Source organism: Trachinotus anak, unplaced genomic scaffold (assembly GCF_046630095.1).
Source record: "Trachinotus anak isolate AG129_WGS33_773 ecotype Australia unplaced genomic scaffold, CSIRO_AGI_Tana_v1 ptg000010l, whole genome shotgun sequence".
Taxonomy (NCBI): domain Eukaryota; kingdom Metazoa; phylum Chordata; class Actinopteri; order Carangiformes; family Carangidae; genus Trachinotus; species Trachinotus anak.
The window spans coordinates 16,646,416-16,660,992 of NW_027273861.1; the positions used below are offsets into that span (position 1 = coordinate 16,646,416).

A 14,577-nucleotide genomic window follows, 5' to 3' on the forward strand; every position below is an offset into this window, starting at 1 on the left:
GTAATAGGGCCATCATTATGTTTCCCTCCCAACGTGTTTGCTGTTGCAAATTAGTTGTGAATAAATGTATTTTCCAGGGGACAGAGCTGTAATTTAGATATGAAAATGGTGCCATTAAAATGACGAGCACCCACTTACCGAACAATACCACATAATTACTTATAACTTTCCATATGATACGTTAGGCTTGGGCAATATGACTTGTGTGAGTGATTGTGTTCCAAGTGATTAAACAAACTGGTGGTGTTACCTTTGTTCACTGTCCATTTCGCATTCACCACCGTCTGGTAGTCATGAGTGATAAAACCCAATCAGGAGTCGAGGTGGGTGTCTGCGTCATAGTTTCCAAAACCGCCTGTTTCTGCCCATCCAGACTATAATGCAACCCTGTAGCTTATGCTCGTGTTATCCATTTCGCCAACTTCACTTGGAGGGGACAGATCATGCATGCATGCATTGGGGAAAATATTGACCAAATTAACCAACATGAACAAGATTAAGTTCGGGGAAAGGTTCAAAATGTCTGTTTTGGTAATTGTCCAGCCCTATGATACGTACATTATTACCAGCTGCCATTTCTTACCACGTAATTGTTTACTACATCCCAGGAATTAATTGGATCCTTAAATGAACGTGGACCTTTTTGTATCACTTTCAAAACCAATATATGGACATCATAGGAGCAATTATTTCAAAAATGAACTCCTGTGATGGCAACTGAAGGATGTTTATGCTACATGGAAGACGGCAGTTGAAATGTTGTAGCAGGTTATACTGAATCCTGTCTTTTACAGGAGCTGAAATCAGCCAAAGCAAAACTTTTACGATGTGTCAGCAAGCAAAGTGTGAAAACCATTGCTGCTGGGTTGTCATTCATTTTAATATATGAAAATAGAGCCATGGTGTGAAACACATCACTTCCAGCACAGGCTTCTTTTTTGAAAACACTTTATTGGCACTGTCAACTAGTACAACCTGAGAAGTACATTTTTGTATGGCAGTATACAGACAGCCACTCCAACCACAGGAAATGTGCCATATAGATGGATATATTTTATTAATAATACTAAATGAGGACACCAGCTTCACTAGAAAACTCACTCACTGGACCCTTGTTTGGCCAATCACTACTCAGTGCAGTGTTTTCTCAGGTGTTAATTAAATCTCCTGTAACTGCCAGGACTCCAAAGTACCATACCGTCACTGTGATTGATCTGAAATAACGTGATGTGTAATGTGACTGGAAAGGTTCATAATGTCAGCAGGCAATAGATTATAGTTACAGCAACTCACACATTTCATTATTTTTAATCAGCCCCACCTTTTTAGTCCATTAGCACCAGCTGCACCAGCTGTATGTATGTTGAACTTGCAAACCAGCCTTTTGTGCTGAGGATTAACACGACTGTCTCAACATGAAAGCCATTATTTTTTCTGCTTTTTCTAATTCAGGCAAATTAAGGCTTCAGCCTATCTCCCTTCGTTGCATACTGGATGGTTTGCCAGTACATCGAGAGATTAATCGACACAGACCTATGGGCAATTTACAGTCTCTGCTCAATTGTCAACACCAATCACACCTCAAATCAAATTCTGCCTTAATACTGTGAGGCAAATCTAGCCACCTTGAGTTCACTGTATTTTGTGACACGAAATGACTTTTCCATCAGTATAAAATCAAAGATTTTTAAATGAAAACATGGATGCTTCTATCCAAAGCACTTTACGATTTGCCTCTCATTCATTCACCTCCTGGCAGCAAGTAAGCATGCAAGGCATTGGCCTCACCATCGGGAACCATCTTAGTTCAGTGTCTTGCTCAAGGACGCACGTCTATGAGAAGAAGCCTGGTACTGAACATCCAAATCTGTTCTACTTTGCTCAGCTACAGCCACACTGAGCTCCAAACAGGGCATGATACACATTTCTGTAGTGTGAAACCTTTAATAAATGTGACATTTAAATCTTAAAAGCAAGTGTAACAACACCTCTAAACATTTATTGTCAAAAGCAGCATTTGCGTATTATACGTTTTTTTTGTAAAAACCAATAATGCTGTTCTGGGCTAAAGAGGTGAGGGCAATGGAAGAAACACACCTCAGGGAAAGACCTGTCATCACCTGTGGAGTTTATTCAGCACTGAGCGGCATTGATGTTTTCACAGCAATTGCACTGGGGCATATGCATCCGGCAGACAGCAGGTCACAGTCGTTCTAAGGAAACTGATAGACAGGTCTCTGTGGTGTTAAATGAAGTATTTCCCCAAACCCAGAGCCATTCCTCCTATTGGGAAAGATCTTCTACATGGTATAGGAGCTAGAAAAGTTTCAGAAGACACAAATTAATCAGGTTGCTCATTTTCTTCTGCTTTCTGAATGACATTGTTTATTGCGTTATTGCCAGGAAGATGAAGAAATTATTTATTTTCCTATTTGGCTCTGTAAAGTTAAGCAGTTCAATTCTTACATTTTTAGGTCCACCCCTTCTTTCATCTTTGGAACCCCCCCCCCCTCGAGAGATATCTCTCTACTACTGACCTCTCTTGAATATGAAAAATCTTTCTGCATACAGGCCTGATTATGCAAACAGAATCTGTTCCTCAAATGGGAGATAACTTCAACCTGCATAATATCCTGAAAATATATATTTTTTTGTTTGGATGATGAATAGGGAACACGTTGTTGCTCATACCTGCCCAACTGTAGCTCATCCTTCTTCCTGCTACCTTGGGCCTAATTTAATAACCTAAAACTCACTCAGCCAACTGTGATCCTACTGTGCACCCTGATGGCAGAAATATGTGTAAACACCTGCACTAATTACCTTCTCAGGCAGATTATTTATGAAATGCATTAAAGCATGTGTAAAACGATTCATTGGTCAGAATTCAGGGCAATTTTTCACTCGACCATCCAAATATCTTCCAGCCCAAGGGAAGCAGAGCACGTTCCCACTGAAACTAAACGGTATTATCTCTCCGTGACTGTTCATTTTCAGGACTGTTTGTTGCAAGGAAACTAAACAAGATTATCAAATAGACAAAGATGAGTATTGCTCTGCTCTCTAAAACAGTCCACATTGATTGTTTATGTTAGATGTAATCTCCTTAATGTGTTTATTGTCCCGCGGACATTTTACTTTTTCACAAATTTCCCGAAATAAAATGATGACAATACCTATTCTTCAAATTTGTATCTTTTGTGAAAAATCTATGCCGAGATATGCCTCATAAATATTTTCTTATTATAAAGATTGCCAGAGAGCGCATTGACTGCACTGCAGGTGCTCAGTAGAGGACAAAATTAGCACCACACTCAGCCTTGAGTGTTCAGGAGAACTAATTGAGCCCAAACTTCTCAGATATAGATATCTTGATTATATTACACCAGTCTCACATGTGCTGTTATTGGAATGACAATGAACAGGACAAACTTCCACCTTGATTAACGGTGGATAATGATTTTTCATATCTACCAATTATCCATGTTTGGTTATCTTGTACCAGAAGTTACTGGAAGTCCGCCAAATTGATCAGGAAAATTTGTATTCATTTTCAGCCATAATGATGAATGAATGTAATTTGAAGAGTCAAGTCAAATCCACTGCTATCTCATCGGTGAAAATGACGACAGATAATAGATTGTGAGACCTCACCATTTAGCCGGTGAATCATTTAATGTAGTTGATATACTGGATAATGAATTTCATTGATAGCCTTTTACAGCGACAGACCAGCACCAAACTCTGGCATCACACCCAATAAAAAATTCAAAAGCTTACTTGAGTGTATCACTTACATTTCTGCGGGCTTTACTAAGGTGTGATACACAGAATAGGCCTAATGACAACTGAATTGAGCACACAAGAAATGTGTGCTATCAGCAAAGTGTCTGACAATGCAGACAAGTGAAAAAGGAGATATAGATACGTTTCCTATTGAAAGGGTTGTGTGAAGGAGGTTCAGCTACAGGAGCAGGCAGTGGTTTGACAATGAAATAGCACCGAGACATGTATGATTATGAAGGTTGAGATCGTGGCAGGATAAATTGCCTTTCATTCTGAGTTAAACTGTGTGTGGAGGAGGAAGTGGAGTCTCTCTAATAAAATTTATTACCAAACATCACCTTAACCAAAGTTTCCTTTACCTGACCTTAACCCTCGTTTTGTACTTCCTTTTATTTAAATGTCCGATCAAAGTCCTTAATCAGTCTAGTTTTGGAGTGAGATAAATTTCAATGTCATTTCAGTAGGGCCACCCAGCAAGTAATTTTTGTTTCCCATTCTGCATTTATTTCACATTTTTTGAGACTGTGTTGTCCTGTGAATGCTGCAAAAATAAATATCCTGCGATGCAATCATCAGGGCCACCAAGAGACAGAGTATTCCCAAAACACAGTGGATGGGAGGGGTAAGTCCACCTCAAAGCAAATATACAGACACCTCACAGTGCATTCACATCTATGGACAATTTAGAGTGTGTGAATGTCTTTTGACTATGGTAAACAAAGGGACAGGAAATGATACAGCATCAATAATGTGCCATGAAAGCAAAAATCTTCCATCAGTTTAATTAGAGAAAATCAAGAAACTGAACAATCTGAGCCAATCTCCTGGATCAGGTTCAGGGCAGATTTTTTTTTTAAATTTAAATTTGTTTTTTAAATCGATAGTACCAGACAAAGTCCAGTCTCTTTAAAATACATTGTTTGCTTGCTCCAGGCACATCACCTATCAAAAATGCACCATAGCAAACCCTTAAAACACTGGAACCACACAGCTAGAGCGCACAAAACAAATAAACAGTGGTTTAACAGCAGTCAATGATATGACAGCCTGCGTCAGCAAACCATGTGAGCAGAGAGAGAGAGAGAGATCAAATTTTTAAAAAATTCAACCAACATTTTTCATATTTTGAACCTTAGTATTTTTTATGTTAAGATCCCGTGACCGACAGAGCCACACTGATGCTCTCAAAACTTAATTAAATAGCTTTATTAATTTTATGCTAATTGTGCACTGCTTTATGTAGAAAAAAGTAAAAATAATTATAGTATATGGTATAGTAATAGTATTGGATTGGTCTTGGTATTGGCAGATACTCAATAATGATCAAGATCATCAAGATCAGTCAAATGCAGATTCCAACTATTTACTATCCAGACACTGTGGGATCTGAAAGTCACATTTCCTGCTATGGGCAGCAGTTACTGCACTGCAAATCATGAAAATGTGCATGCTTTGTCTGTGCATTTATTAGCTGGGTGTATCCATGCTCCAGCAGGTGACAGCTAGTCAGATGTGACAGAGTGCAATATTATCCCTTAGACTGAGTCTCCCCAATTTCAGACAGCTACATCATGAGAGGATGATGTGTTTGAATTATTGATACATTCTCAAGGTTGAGTGCATCATGCTTTTTAAGGGGCTCTCGATGCGATGAAAGGGGTTTTAAAGAAAAGGAGTGCATTCAAGTCTGACATCCCACAATTAGGGACATATAAGTACACCAGAGCTATAAAATTATAACCCCGTCTGAGCACAGGAAGACTAAGAGATGCAGCTCTCAATGACCACACAGGGTTTAAGGTTTCTGAAGACAGAGACTTGTGACAGATGCTTCCATCTTCCCATTGCAGTTGGAACATCTGATCCATGAGCACAGCGGATCATGGAGAGGGAATTTGTTATAATTAACTATGCGAAGTGAATGCATCCTACAGAGATTATACTAATTACATGAGCTATCTTGGAGGTTCACTATAGGATCAGAGCTCTCAGTGTGCATTTCTGTCTCATATGGGGCTCTTGCAGGAACAAAAACATACACACTCGTTTTCTTTTCCTATTACAGTGAGTACTTAAGACTCAGCGATGGAAACAGTTTGCTTTTGACAATGGCGTAACGAGTTCCACATCTTCATTATTCATTGTATCTAAACCATTGATAACAAGGTCTCAGGTCAGCCATTACTCAAAACATCCATTTACAGTCGTGTAATTTATCAATTTGCATCAGTTGGTGCACTTTTTAATCTTAAAAAAAGTCTACATAATTGCTCCCTCACAATTTGCCCTGAATGTTTAGGACTTTGAACCCCCTCATCACTCCCTGTTCACCTGCCCTGATGACTTGCCTCAGGGCAAGAAGCCATTTGAAAGATGATTTGAAAATTTGTGAACTTATCCTTGAAAGTGACTCTTCATATTGAACTCACAACAACTCAAAGTTGCAAGCATAATGTGTCTGTGTTGTCAGCCATATTAACAAAGTGAACACACCATTAAACAATGTCATTAACCACCGACTCATGCTAATGTCTTCCTTTAACTATCAATGACGCTTAGCTTACTGGTCTGAAAGGGAAATCTGTTTTCTGGATTATTAGTCCAAAATAGAAAGCCACTGAGCACTTCGGATGTTGTTGTGGTGCTTGAAAGGGTGGGACACTGCAGTTAAATTGAACTGAAATAATTCAAATGGCAAGGATGGGCAGTGTAGGACTACTCGTGATTGTTTTTATTGATGTATTTGTGAGTGGTTAGCACAGAGTCAATGAATTGGGTGTTGCTTTTATATTGTGTCCTGTGCAATATCCCATTTACCATGCCCATCTAAATGCTAATAAGACGAAAGCTGTTTTAAAAATGCTCAGTATAACTGATGTGGTAATTCACTGATTGCTAACTAACTGTAACTTTGTGGCAACTTAAATTCAACCTGACACCACAAATTGTCACTAAAGCACTTTGTTAGTGCTGAGATACTTACTTCTCCGATAACCACAATCACTTCAGCAACCTGAGCCATGGGCCTTTTTTCCACATCATCTTTTTTTCCCCATCACATTAAACCATTCTGACCAAAATTTTGTCATTTGCTTCTTTATAGAACACCTCACATCTCTCCTGCCGGGGTGCATGTCTTTCAAAAACCATCTCATGGAGGCCACAGGATACTCAGCAAATATGACCCTGAAGGCACTCTAAGCAGTTTTTTTTTTTCCAAAACATTTTTTGCTCACTCAATAATGAGACATGACAGTATGACCTCAAGTCATGCCTCTCTTGTACATTTTTGATGCTACGTTGGTGAAGGATCAACAACTGTATGGTTGGAATGAGGCTTTAAATCCTTCAACTAGCTTTAGAAATATTGTAGTTGGTGCCTGTGACTTTAGTTCCTTTGTGACATTCTCATTCCATGGCTATATTAATCAGCCCCTGCCCGTAGGCCCAAACAGATGGCTTTGATAACTTGCTTTAAGCAGTCCAAAACTCCTCAGATAGTGCTACAGTAAACTAGACATCCATCTTTGGCTCTATTTGTTCCATTCCCCATGCAAACAGAGTCATTTTACACTTGGCTTGGGGGAGAGATTCCCTGTCACACAGCCTAAACCTCTTCTCTCAAGGATTTGGATCGGTGTCATCTGTATTTCTTAAACCAGTCAATTGACACAAATATTAAGTGAGCGTAACTGGTTCCAGCCACCTTGAACAATCTGACATTTCACCAGTCATTTTTTTTTTCTCCTCTATTTTTTTGCTCAAAGTGACATTCAGAAAGTAAACTTTTAAAAAAAAAAAAAAAAAACACGGAGGTGTGTGTGTCTGTGTGTTAGGCCTGAACTCTGACACTGTGCCATTTTACAAAATGAAGGTATTAAATAAGGCCTCCTTCCTTTTTGAAAGAACTCCTTTGACAAGCTATAGACACGGTTACCTTTTCATAAATTACTACATAAATTACTATAATGTGATCCTTAAAAAGGGTTAGCGGCACTGCATCTTTAAATTCATGGTATTTGCAAAATCTTACAAACAAGCATGACAAGCATGATTATTTTAAAGTGAATTGCTGTAGTTCCTTTAAACACCAGTTGGCTTAGGAGAATGAGATATTGTTGCTGAACAAAATAAAAGTTTTTCTTCAAATCACAGCCAGTTCTATCCTTAAATGTTTATTTGGCATGTGTGCAACACTTACTTATGGTGAGCTCCAGATTCATTTAGAAAGTGACTTTTTGGCTGTGTACTGTTATGTCTTTGGATTTCAAATAATGACTTTAGAGTAAACACAGCCAGCTTAAATTTAATGCCATGTTCATCCATTTCAGAGGAACAATTACACATCTACAGCTCTTTTGCTAGAGAGTTGTATCATGTCAAGGTGACACAAGTATTTGAGAAGTAATACAGTATTTAATACAGCTTCCCAAATAACACTTCCACATCAGTAAAATTTATGCAGTGTCTTAAAATCTGCAACCCTTAGTCACCATGAAGTGTATCTTATTTTCAGGTGGCCCTATAATCAAGGATGGAATCTCTTTGCATTTCAATGAGCACAAAGCTGTTTGCTCAATTTATTCTACTGTGCTACAGAACTGGTGAACCTTAAGAGTAAACATCTGGGATCTCAAGCTAGCTCAATACCACAGCATTAACACATTTTAAGAAACAAATCACTTAGACAGTGGTTCTCCTGCACTTAGCAGATTTTAGACTGCAGAGACATGTGTCAACCTTAAGGCATCCATATGTTTTCAATGCAGCATGCTTTAACTGTCATGTCATATCGCTGCATTTTCATACACAGTGTCATACACACACAGTCATTAGAGCCTGATATTCACAGTGAGTTGCTATTTTGTAGATATTGGAAATGTGGAGCCAAGCTGCAGTCAGTGCAGAATGGTGTGGATTAGTATCAGATATAGGTCAATACTCACTAGTATCCACAGTGGGAATCACAAATATCTTATATTTAGGTCAAGATCCATCTATACTTCTATTCATACCTTACCAGCCATTGCTTTCTTTTGTCCTACATTTACTTTCTTTGTCTAATTATCAGCAGATTTGCTGTCATTCATGTGCCATCATATCTACCAGCATTCATGCAAAAAAACCCCCCAAAAAAACCAAGATACAGGCCAAGATACGAGCTGACGTGCAAGCTGGAGTTTGTGATTTATTTATTTGAGCTCCTCTTTAATATCTACTTCTGTTATATCTTGTTTTTGTATCCTTTGCTTTCTGTAAAGCACTCTGCAACAAACCTGTTTGCCAAACAACACACAATATAAATAAATCTGGCTGAACTTGAGTTGACCCAAGAAAAGTCTAGAAACACAGATTCAGGATGTGGCATGATAAAATGCTCCCCAAAAAAAATTTATGAGAAGAGAGCAATGGTGAAATTAACAGATTGCAGAAAATCAATACAGTGCTACTGAGCAGTTCTACTAAGCACTGGCATTCAGCTTCAGTAGAACTTAAATTAAAGCAGTTTCACCTGTCAAGCTGTAAAAATACGCATATGTCAAACACATACATGCACACAGCAGATGGTTTTAAATGTAACATGCTAATCTAATAAGCACTGTTTTTACAATTTTCTGTGGTTGGTGAACTGTCACACCTTAAATATCAAGAAGCATTATGGTTTGTTTCTCTTGGGTGTGTTGGCTCAAATGTGACACAAGGTTCAATATATGAGAAAGAATGCCAGTTTTTACATTAGGAACGGAGGAACAGTCAACAGTGAGGAACGAAGCACTTAGGAAATAAAGGTAGATGAGGAAACAGGGTTACACTAATATACCAAGAAATAACCAAAATCACAAGTCCCAGTCCTTGCTGGTAAATAAATTATATCACATGGCTTTATAGCTGAAAAAATTTCAATTCATTATTTCTTTCATTAGGGAAATAACTTGATTAGGTTTACACACTGACTGTGGGTGATCTCACTGATTTATGCGTACAATAACATGTTTCATAAAGACAATAAAATAGTAGCACACAGTCATGTGTACTGCTATTCAAAGACTCTGCAGGTCCACCACTAGTATAAAACAGCACTGGAGCCGCACTGTAGCATCATGCCTCAGACAAACACTGTTACAATGACATGATGTCAGTGGAATCACAGTCAGACTTCTTAGAGAGCCAAAAGCCACAAGAGTGACTTTTCAATGATTTCCATGGTTTTACTTTCTTGATTACAAGTCAAACATTAGAAATCTGGCTCCGTTCCTTTATAAGCAAATCTCTTTTCTCTGTTCAATGTTACAGTTACGCCCAAATATACACCCATATAACACAACTGCAGCTACACCCATATATTAAAATATTTTATGACTGCAATTTATTTTTCATTGCAGCCGTGGCTATTAGGCCGGTATTCAAATGAGGCATTTGGCAAAAATTTATTTCTCTCAAAAGACGTTGACTATTTTTTTTTTCAGACCTAGCTATATACAACTATTACAAGCACAAATGGGACACAGCTTCGTGGAATCCCGGAAACTGGGCAGAGAGTGACTGGTGGGCAGATGGGCAGTGGATAAACTCTTTTATTTCCACCATTGAGCAGCTCCACACCTTGGATAATAGGAGCCAATTCAGTTCAGCCCATAAAGAGGTTTATCAGTTCCTGTCAGCATGCCCTGCAGGGGTGAGGCGACAAATAACAAGGTAGTGAAAAAGAAAAGTGGTAGGAGTCCAGCTCCCTAACCTGTTTCCCCTCTGCCAATGGCCATCTGCATTTTCAAAAAACACTCATTTCCGCTTGTGACTCCAGATAGGCGATAAGAGAGTTGAAAGTCATGTTTCAGCAGCATTAGAAAGAGATATCGATGTCATGGGATTCAAAGAGGCTGCACTCAGTGCATCTCAGAAACGTCACAAAAGTCAAGCACTGCATAGGATGCCTAGTGGAGGACTACATCACCCTAGAGTAGTCTTCAAATGTATACATCTCACATGATAGTTTTGGGTTTTTTTTTTAATCACGAAAAAAACAATAGTCTAACAACAAGATTAATTATGCTTCTATTGCAATAGATAATAAATAAATTCTTTCATATGCAGTTGCTTTTAGGTCAGCAAAAAACCTATTTAAGTGCAAGGGGATGAACAAACCATGTCAAAATACAGCCCTCGATCTGATTCGACAGGCTTGTCAGATCCAAACTAAATTTCTGTCTCCAACCTGGTTATATTTAAAAAAAAAAAATGACTGTACATTCTGAAGCCAAGGACCAATGAAGCTTCTGGAGTTGCTGTCAAAATAATAAGCTGTATTGTTGAAAATGTTTCACGTTCAACATCTGCTGGACCACATTTGAGGAATTACTTTACTTCTTCAATTTAACAGAGGCAAGAGACTGTTTTTTTTTCTACTATTAGTCAGCTTTCATCTGACTTCCCCGATATTTGATGAGGAGGGGGAGCAGGAAAACACAAGATGATGCTCACAGTGCCTGCAAGTGTGGTATTCTAAGTCCTACACACCCTTCATTGTGCAGTGTTAACCTGCATCACTGAGGCTAACATCACTTTTCCACGCATGAAAAAAAAAATGAAAAAAGAAAAAAGAAATGGAATGTGGGCACATGCCAGTAATAACAATGATAATAATGGGAGTGGATTTTAACAGTAGGTCCAGAGTAATTACTTATGACCTTTGCCCTTTGCCTATATATATGTGTATCTGCTTTTGTTAATAAATATGTGTATATATATATATATATATATATATATATATATATATATAGTTTTTCTTCTTCTTCTTCTTCTTTTTTGAGTGTGTTGGAGGCACAGTCGTGAGAGCTCCTCCACTGAGTTTGCCTTATGCTTGCCGGAATAAATTGGTACCATATGGCGTGATGACAGGATCACTCAATCTTCTGTGTACCTGAACACCACATTAATCATTTTTTGGGGGATATTCTTTCCCTTTCATCACACAGGAATTTCCAAATAGCCCCTGCCTTTATTTCTCTCACACATGTAGTGAATTTACATACACAGGCTACACTCTGCCCTTGTTAGGAGCCAGACCGTTTGACCAAGTTCACGCTGGAGCAAAACAAAATGTTAAGGTTAGGTGCCAGGTGAGACTTCCCTCTTGCTCAACATGTTGACTTACTTTCTTTGTAATGTGGTTAGGAACTAGGGGCATGTTTCAAATTAGCTTTCTTAGATAAACAATGAAATTAAAAAAATAAAATTATATGATAAGCACAGTATTTCTTTGTGAATTGAGAACAACTTTATAATAATAATAATTATTTTCCACTTAACAGATAAGAAGTTCACAGAATGGCTGAATAGAATATTTTCTCAAAATATTTCATGTGCAAAAATAGCACTGATTTAATAACTAATAAGAGAAAAAAATAGTCACTTTAAATGTCTAATAATTATATTTGCACCTACCTTAATTAAATGGCTATGCTGCAGTTCCACAGGTATATGTACGGACTTAAAGCTCCTTCCACTAATTTAGGGAGTTTTTAGACAGAGAAAGGTGAACGGAGTAAAAAAGGCTGAAGTGGCCCAGAGGTGAGAGGGAAGTGAGAGAGAGAGAGAGAGGGAGAGGGAGAAAGGGGACAAAGGAGAAAGAGTGGTCTTTATAGCAATGTCCGCTTGATGAATCAGACATGTCTTATTTGTTGGCTGCACTGCCAGGGAATTTGCATTGATTATTTTCCCCTCAACAGATACATTTAAATCAATGTGGCACAGCGCAGCCAGAAAAGTGTGAGAAAATGTACAAGGCACACAGTGCAGCCCGGAGCTGTAACCTTGGTCAGACAGGAGGAGCCACAGCTCCCCCTTCATGCCGAACAGATGAGATCAGGACTAAACACAAGTCTGAGGACAGCACCATCTCCGATCTGCCTAGGAAAAAACAATCCCCTCCCTACACCCATAATAACATTTCTATGGGCTAATATGTCTTCATTACACTGCAATTTTTCATATGCAGATGTGCCATGCTGTGTTTTTCTCCTAGTTTTATAAACAGCAGTATATTGCTTTATGTTTCACAGTTTTGCTTTCATTCTTTTTTTTTTCCTCCAGATTTTGGAGAGGTTTCTTTTAAAAGTACTTTTTTTGTCTCATCTGTCTCCAGGTGATTTGTACATTTTTTTCAAGGCTATGTTGATCAAAATAAATTTGAAATGATTTAACATTGCAGGAGAAACCGCTTCAGTTGAATTTTAACATGAATTTGAGAAATGTGTCCCTTTTAGTTTTAGAACATCATATAAATTTATTTTGACAAGACCGTTTTAATAAGAATTTATACAGCTTCCTTTTTTTCATTATTTTTAAGCTCCAGAATGGACTGTTACTCAACTACATGAATATATTTTTGCATTACATCTGACCCACTTCCTCTTCTTTTTAATACAGTTCAAACATGATGGCTTGCAATCTGTATATGTTTCATTCATAAAAGGAACCAGCAGTATGCCAACACTGCTTGAAATACTTCTTCAAAAATGTGCCTTAATTTGTAGAAATGGGTTACTCAGAGACAAAAAAAAACTGGTTTGTTTTTATGAATATATAAACAAGAATGAATAAAGAATAAACAAGGTGAAACATCATTTCACCCTCCTTTGATGGCAAATACTCCACAAATACACTGTTATTCAGCAGGAACACGTTTGATCATCTGATATCTGCCACTGAAAAGTAGGTTAGGTTATTATGTATTCAGTGACAGAATCCACTGGCTTTTATGCAGATCCATTGTGGAGCTGGACCACTGCTAATGCTTCATCACAGGATTTAGCTTAAATGAAGCTTTTACAGAAGTTGAGCAGTTAGAGGTTTTTGTCTCCTCTAATGAAGTCCTGTACTGCCCCCTTGCATACAGCTAGAGCTAGGGGTTTACAGGGTGCAGGGAACGTGACACTTTGGCAATAAGCTGCCATGAAAGAAACTTCTATTGTATGTTTGTAATTGAAGAGCACTGAATAGCAAATTTAACTTTTCCAAAAATGTTGTGATACTTTTTTTTTTTTTTTTTTTTAAATTTTGCCCAGATTTGTTAGCCCTGGGCATTAAATAAGTAGTATCACTTCCTAATTGGACCATTTTTAACCCTCCAACACACACACACACACACACACACACACACACACACACACACACACACACACACACACACACACCACCACCACCACCACCACCACCACCACACAGCACTCCCACCTCCTCTCTATTCCTGTCTGTCTCTCTCTCTCTCTCTCTCTCTCTCTCTTTCCCCATCTCATTGATAATTTCTCCCGGAGCTTCAGCCTCTCACAGTGAGATCAAAGTGACTGTCACACACACTGCCAGTGGAGGACGGTTCAGGAGCATCTCCCTACGATATATTATTCCTCTATGGATGATGAAAGAGTGTGTACCGGGGGTGGAGATGACGCTGTTACGAGGCAAATTCAGTAGGGGGCGTTACATTAGACCCACCTCACAGGGGATTGGTTTGCAGGAAGGCAAGAGTAACAAATGGTTTAAGTTAGGGATGTCCTCCAAACCAATCCACTACAGTGCTGACCATGACATTAAGACTCCAAAGTAAAATTAACCTTTTGTCACGGGTGTGTTGGTGGCGTTACGCACAGATTTACTGTATCAGCGCACAAATATACACACTTCTGTGATAAGGAGTTTAATCTTTGAAAAAAAAAAAAACAAGAGTTATTAGTCCCATCTTGAACTTATTTTGACTACAAATAGTCCTGTTGTTGTAAAAAGGAGCAAAGAATT

The 14,577-nt window shown here is 38.4% G+C and overlaps 1 long non-coding RNA gene across 8 annotated transcripts in view; it reads right to left on the minus strand.

The window, feature by feature from the left end:
- Positions 1–14,577, minus strand: part of LOC139627230 (uncharacterized) — a 104,786-nt gene that overhangs the window by 41,593 nt on the left and 48,616 nt on the right. Inside the window, exon 4 of one of the 8 annotated variants that reach the window (XR_011692533.1) lies at positions 12,229–12,338. The exons of the other annotated variants lie outside the window; for them this stretch is intronic. This is a non-coding gene — a long non-coding RNA (uncharacterized lncRNA). The remainder of the gene's footprint in view (positions 1–12,228; positions 12,339–14,577) is intronic. 8 annotated transcript variants of the gene reach the window in all.